Source organism: Sphaeramia orbicularis, chromosome 4 (assembly GCF_902148855.1).
Source record: "Sphaeramia orbicularis chromosome 4, fSphaOr1.1, whole genome shotgun sequence".
Classification (NCBI taxonomy): Eukaryota; Metazoa; Chordata; class Actinopteri; order Kurtiformes; family Apogonidae; genus Sphaeramia; species Sphaeramia orbicularis.
The window spans coordinates 59,896,025-59,903,720 of record NC_043960.1 but is presented as its reverse complement, the minus strand read 5'-3'; positions in this window follow the sequence as shown (position 1 = coordinate 59,903,720).

Here is a 7,696-nt window from a genome sequence, read left to right as displayed (position 1 = left end):
CATAAACATGGTGACAAATGTAAATATCGTGTTGATTTACAGATATTTTCATTATTATTATTATATATTCCCCCTCTATCTCACACTAAATTAAAAATGACTCGGTTTGCTGGTGTGTCCACACATCCGACACGTTTCTTGTTCTTCTTCTGTTGTTGTAACGTCCGAAAACATCCTCTTTTTTTTTTTTTAAATTCATGTGACTGTAGTTGCGGAAAAAGGTCTTTCCATTATAGTTTTGTGCGATTGTGGACCCCGTGGAAGATAAACAACAAATTATCTATAAATCTGTCATTGGTCTGGGGGGGGGGGGGTGAACATAGTGTAACATAGAGGTGCTGCGGAGCTTGCACGAAATTTTCGCAACTTCTAACCTATATCCACTGGGCCCCATGAATTTGTCATGCCCCCCCCCCCACCCCAGCCAAACCATAACCCTCAGTTCGTGGTATTTGATGCATCGATTCACGCTGAACAGGGGGCTAGTAACAGCGGAATGTGTACAGACAACACGGCAACTAAAAGTGGAGTGTATATTTACGTGAGTCATGATGTCATGTTCAGAAGACAAATTTTCGTCACATGTTGGCATTCGTTGTCCGCTTCTCATAGCTTCGCAAACGATCCAAACACATACCACGTAAATCTGGTAGAAACAGAACCAGTTACAGACGCCGCTGACAGTGGGTTCCACCAATCAGTGTTCTTCTGCCCCCAAGAACTCCAGGAATCCGAAAGTCCCAACCGCCCTCTGACTAGGAACTTTAATCAGGTAAGTTTGGGGTCAAAGGAGAGTCTCTAACGGGTTTTTCAGAGATCCTGCGGTACAAAGGGGGCTAAAGGTAGACTAGAACCTTATGTTAGCTTCACAAATGATCCAAACACAAACCACGTAAATCTGGTTAGAAATAGAACCAGTTACAGATGCCGCTGACAGTGGGTTTCCACCATCAGTGTTCTTCTGACCCCAAGAACTCCAGAAATCTGAAAGTACCGCCCCCACTCCGCTTAGGAACTTTAATCAGGTAAAAGTTGTGGGGTCAAAGGAGAGTCTGTAAGAGGTTTTTCAAAGATCCTGTGGTAGAAAGGGGCTAAAGTCACACCGGAACCTTATATTTCCACAGTCCTCACATGGAACCTGATCTGGGAACATAAGGACCACTTCTTACATTCCCATCAGTGCCATAAAACCCAACCACCCCCCCCCCCCCCCCATCTTACTAGGAACTTTAATCAGGTAAAGTCGTGGTCGAAGAGAGTCTCGTACAGGTTGTTCAAAGATCCTATGGTAAAAAGGGGCTAAAGTTAGACCAGAACGTATGTTAGCTTCACAATGATCCTAACACAAACCACGTGAAGCTGGTAGAGAAATAGAACCAGTTACAGACGTCACTGGGTGGGTTCCACCAATCATGTTCTTCTGCCCCCAAGAACTCCAGAAATGTGAAAAGTCCAACCCTCATTCGCTAGGAACTTTAATCAGCTAAAGTTTGGGGGCAAAGGAGAGTCTCTAACAGGTTTATCAAAGATCCTGTAATTCAAAATGGCCAAGTTAGCCAAACCTTATGTTTCCACGGGTCCTCACCTGGGGACCCCAACTCTGGGAACATAAAGACCCTTCTTACGTTCCCATCATGTGCCATAAGCCCAATTGAACACAGGGACCCTGGAAACGTAGGGCGAACTCCACGGACTTCCCTTCAGAATGAAACCGAGCCACAGGTGGAGCTGACGGAGGCCGATCACTGACATCTGGAGTCTTCTGGTCTCAGTCTGAGCCCCATGTGGTGGTGGGGGTTCAGTTCTGTCTCGCACGGCTTTGAAAACGCAAATGAAGTGTTGTGAGTCGACGGCCAGAGGGGAGCAGGGTTCGCATATAGCACAGCACTGCCGCCGATGTGTAGCACAAACAGGTGCTCGTGTTCCGTCGCAGTCGTCCATCCGGTCAGTCATCCGCCGACACGTCCGATAGGTCGCTTCTAGAGCTAACGATTAGCGCGTTCACGTTAAGACCATACGCCTCTAGTCCACTAACTGTTACTGGCCTTACTTTGTGCTGTTTTTGGCTTGAAAGACGCTTTAGGGCTACGCCACCGATGCACAACTCCCAGGCAGGGCTGCAGCCCAAACCAGGACCGGGTCGAGTCCAGACCAGACTGGACCAGACCAGACCAACACCATGGAACACGAGTGCCTCTAGATGGTGTTTTAACAGGGTTTGATTAGATCAACAGGGTTGATAACAAATGAATAAGGACAACAAATCTTTGTACAATCAAAGGAAAACTGAGTCCGTTTAGGAGGATTTCACCGAAGTGAAAAACAACAGCAGACGTACGGGTCAGTACGGTCGAATCCTGCCGCTTTAGCATCAAACCTACAACTGTACGAACTAGAGCTGTACAATATATGGTTTGAGTGTCGTCATCACGGTGTATGTGTGTGCCGAAGTCACGTCGCAGGTCCCGCAATGTAAGAGGGTAATGAACTCATTGTGTTGTCAAGTAGTTTTGAGGCTACCTGACACACACTGCACACAGCCATCCACCAATCACAAGCATTCTTAATGTCACTGGTAACATATTGAAAAATGAGCAATGAGCAAGAGGGTATCACCAAAAATGAAGAGTTGGTGTCAAAAGAAAAGCACCGTCAGTTATCTGGAATATTTCGGCTACAAGGAGGATGAAACTGAAACATGTGTTCTGGTCGACACAACCAGAGGAAACAAACTAATTAGTTTGACCATTACACGTCGCACCGCACAGATGTTTTATCCTCCTGAATAGTTTTTCAAACGGGTGTTTGTATGAAACTGGTCCAAAACCAGGACAGAGGGTTCAACATTTAAACAGATGTAGACGAATGTTCTGAAGCAGGTTTGGAAGAACTTTGGGTCTATTTTAAAAAAAAAATTTACTGAGACAAAAAGAAGAAACTATTTTTCACATAAAACACATTTTTATATTATTTTCTTATACATAAATCCGCATGTAACACAGTCAAAAGGACACGAAAAATACACACTACTATTTTTTTTTTTAAATTTCTTTTTATTCTCTCACAGGTGCATTTAGGTAATCGAAGTAAATATTCAAGGCAGAGTATTGGACAAAAATGGCCGCTGTTGCAAAAATAATTTGCGATTTATTAGTGTTTAAATGCTCAGGTTCCGCATGTAACACCAGTAGACATGATGGGTTCCACACCAAACCTGGAATGAGACTGAGATTGATGCCAAAGCCACGTGTGGATTAGAAAAACCACTAGGATCCACACATTGAACACAGTGTCTTAATTTAGAATCTATAGAAGAGCATTTACACACGTTTACACATCTAATGCACCTAGGAGATTAATGTCCATATTTGGGTCCTATTTTTGGACCCAATATTTAATTATAAATTCATGAATTATGGGATGGCTCATTTTCTCTGAGGTCATCATTAGGTCCACCCTGGGGTAATCTGTCCACATTTACCTTTTATTATTGGGTCTAAAAAGATGGAAAAGTGTCAGATACTAAAATAAACCCAGTTTCAGAGAAACACCCAGATCGCAATATATATCGCAGGGTTAAACAAATATCATGCAGCCCTAGTACGAACGCAGATGACGATCCAGTTTGAACCTCAGACCAGACGTCACAGAGTTGGGTTGTTTTGTCAGAAATTGGACCAAACTAGTAAAAAAAACAGTGAATTCTGCCAGATTTGAACGGAAACACTAAGCGTGTCCAGAAGCAGTTTCTGCGTAAATCTGCCAGTAATACGTGAAACAAACAGAAATGTAAAACAGCTTCCGTCTAGTCCTAAAGATGAAAAAACACTATATATTTGCGTTTGGAGTTAGAGGTGAAAACACAGGTTTTGTTAGTGGTTTTAAAGGGAACAGCTTCAGTTTAAACTGGTCTTATATATATATATATATATTATATATATATTATATATAATATATATTTTTATATATATATATATATATATATATATATATATATATATATTATATTTTTTTTTTTTTTTTTTTACAGGGTGTCCCAAAAAAATGGACATAATTTGAGATAAGACCTAATTATTCGGTGATGAAATAATGTCCCATTTTTTGGGACACACTGTATTTATAGAAAAAGTGACATAGAAGACAAAAACAGGACGTTTGGTAACAGGGATTTCCGATTATCGTAATCAGATCAGATTATTACAATTATCCAATCGCCAACAGTTATTTGGTGTTTGTCATCATGGAAACGGGCTCATTGTTCTAGACGAGGCTTAAAACAGCAGACATCTTGTTGCCTTCACTGCCAGTCAGCTGGAACAGATCAAACCTATGTTTACCGTGAAAACCGCAGCGTTTTTCCAGGACGTCGCAAAAAACAAAAACAAACCTAAACTGAAACAAGGTGAACTGATACCATTTCCTGTGGGACTCCTGCCTCAACTGTTCCACGATCCTTTACATAAAACGAGTTGAACCAGTTGGCGATTGCAGCATTTTTATAGAACGTCGCAAACAAAAAAAAAAACGTTAAACTGAAAACAATGGGGAACTGATACCGTTCCCTGTGGACTCTGAATCCTGCCTCAACTGTCCCACGATCCTTTTACATAAACGAGTCGAACCCGGTTGGTGACCGCAGCGTTTTTACAGAACAATCGCAAAAAACCCTAAAACAAAAACATAAACTGAAAACAAGGGGAAATGATACCGTTCCCTGGTCACTCTGATCCTGCCTCACTGTTCCACGATAATTTTACATAAACGGTAAAACACCCGGTCAGCAGCTCGTTTCCCGACACTTCGGAGGTTAAAACTGTACGGACACGAGGCGTCCTCTGGGCAGCGCTGCAGCCCTGCTTCACGGTGGCGTTAGCGTTTTTGCACGGGGCACACAATCCAACGCCATATGAGGGTGTTTTCTACTGGAGCACGTGAGCCACATGGGCCCTCCTCCCCGTTTCACAGGTGTAGTCACGTGACCGTCATGTGTGCAGTGTTTCCTCCATGGATGTGTGCGTGTGCGACATCGACGTACGGTTATCATACGGATATTTATTGCGTGTTCAGTTGTGAGGGTTTTGTGTTCGTGTGCAGTATCTTTGACGGAAGTGAGATAAATTTTTGATAATGTCGTGTCGAGATACGATGCGTTTGAATATGAAAGACTCGACGGGAGAAGAAAACGTGGGAAGAAATTTGTGCGTTTATTATTAAATATTACGATAGAAAAAAACAACAATATCCTGCCAAATTGTTGTATAGCTACACGGCGCACGTTTTGTGTGTGACTCCCACCATGTGTCTTCATATTGATAAAAACGTACAATAATCTGGACATTGGTGTTCATCTGATTATTTTCTAGGTGACTTTGTAAATGATAGAGTTAGATTTATTATTCTAATGGTGTTGAGTATGGGTTTATTTTTCTGCGCTGTATATCATTGGACAAATTCTGTAGAGAGTTTGTGTAAACTTGTCGTCTTACAGTTCACTCCGATGTACGGGGGAGAAGCACAAAGTGATTGTACAAAATATTGTGAATGTTTGTATATTATAGAGGCAATTTAGTATAATAAAAAAAATCATAATCTTTAATCAGAAGTGTCTGCGGTTCTTCTCTCTGGGTGTTTTCATGAGATTATACATTTTCCCATTTTTTACATGGTACCAAAATGAACAAAATGATGAACAAAAGGAAGAAAAATGAACAAAATAATGAACAAAAGGAAGAAAATGAACAAAATGATGAAAAGGAAGACAAATGAACAAAATAATGAACAAAGAAAAATGAATAAAATAATGAAAAGAAAAATGAACAAAATGATGAACAAAAGGACAGACAAATGAACTGTCATGTCAGCTGTTGGACTTTGTCTGTCTTTTCTGTTTGTCATTTCCTGTTTTATTTGTTAACTTTCCCTCATGTGTCTTGTCTGTTGTCTTTACTTCCTCTCCCTGACCGTGTTCACCTTTTCCCTGATTACCTGACTCCTCCCTGATTATCTCCACCTGTGTCTCATTGTCTTCCCGCCCTCCTGTGTATTTAAACCCTCAGTCTTCCCCTGTTCAGTTGCCAGTTTGTGCTCTACAACTCGTTTGTGTTCACTAACCAGCGTTTCTTGGATCCTGTTCGTTTGTCTGCTGTTTGACCTGTTTTCGTCCCTCGACCACCGATTCAGCCTGTTCCTATCCTGCCTGCCTGTTCCCGACCTGGTTCGTTTACCCCGACTCTGTCTCTGCCTTCTCCCTTTAATGACCTCAGCCTCACACGATCACCTGTGCTTCGACCTTCGCCTGGATTACCACCGTGAGTCAGCCTGTCCCCCATGTACCGTTGCTTGTTAAACTGTCTTTCCGTGTATGACCTGGCTTGGTTTTTTGACCACCCTCTGTCTGTCCCTAGTGGGGATTCCGTTGGGGTTTTCCCGGCTCGGCCTAGCTGGTCATCTGCCGCATCCACCCGCAGCCCAGACGTTTTATCCCGGAACCAGAGGCTCCACAGAAATTAATATTATCTCTGTGTTGTAACCTTGTTCTCTGTGAAAGTGTTGAATAAAACACTAAACCTTATTTACTTGTGGTCTTGCTTTTGGGTTCAGCCTTTGTACTTACCCTTTCACATGAACAAAATAATGAACAAAAGGAAGAAAATGAAGAAAATATTGAGCAAAACTTAGAAAAATTTACAAAATAATGAACAAAAGGAAGAAAAATGAGTAAAATAAAGATAAAAATGAAACAAACTGAAAGGAAGAAAATTCATAAATGACAGAAATGAGAGAAAATTAATACTGTGTACTTGTGTGTATGTAGTTGTGTGGCAGAAAACAGATCTCCACTTGACGACCCTCAGACCTTCAGTCATAGTGTTTGCACATACAGACCGGACGGACGACACTGACCGGAGGACAGACCCTGTGCTGAGGGTCAAACACTAGAACCATGAACCCAAACTGAAAACCCACTGTTCAGCTCCATACGTCAGATCCAACAGTCAGAGGGGTTTTTATTAGGAGAACAAAGTGGATTACATGTGAATAAACAGTATATGGATGAGCTGGACAGTTTTTCCACCGATTCATTTCATGGTTTGATTCAGTTTGATCCAGTAGATTTTCATCTGTTTCTAAAACTGTGGATTCAAGCATTTACACTTTTACAACCTGAATGTACAGAACACTTTTCCTGAGAGAAATTACAAATATCAAACAGCACAAATTCAAAATCAAATATTTCAACACAATATTCAAAAGACGGCATTTAATATTTAATATTCAACTGTAAAACAACAGAAAAGTCCAATATGGTCAGATTCCAAACCCAGGGACAGTCCACTGGGAACTGTCCACTGGGAACTGACCACTGGGAACTGACCACTGGGTTTGTCCACTGGGAACTGTCCACTGGGAACTGTCCACTGGGTTTGTCCTCTGGGGACTGTCCACTGGGGACTGTCCACTGGGTTTGTCCTCTGGGAACTGACCACTGGGGACTGTCCACTGGGTTTGTCCTCTGGGAACTGACCACTGGGGCCTGTCCACTGGGGACTGGTCCACTGGGTTTGTCCACTGGGAACTGACCCTGGGGGACTGTCCACTGGGGACGGTCCACTGGGAACTGACCACTGGGGACTGTCCACTGGTTTTGTCCTCTGGGAACTGACCACTGGGGGAGCTGACCACTGGGTTTGTCCTC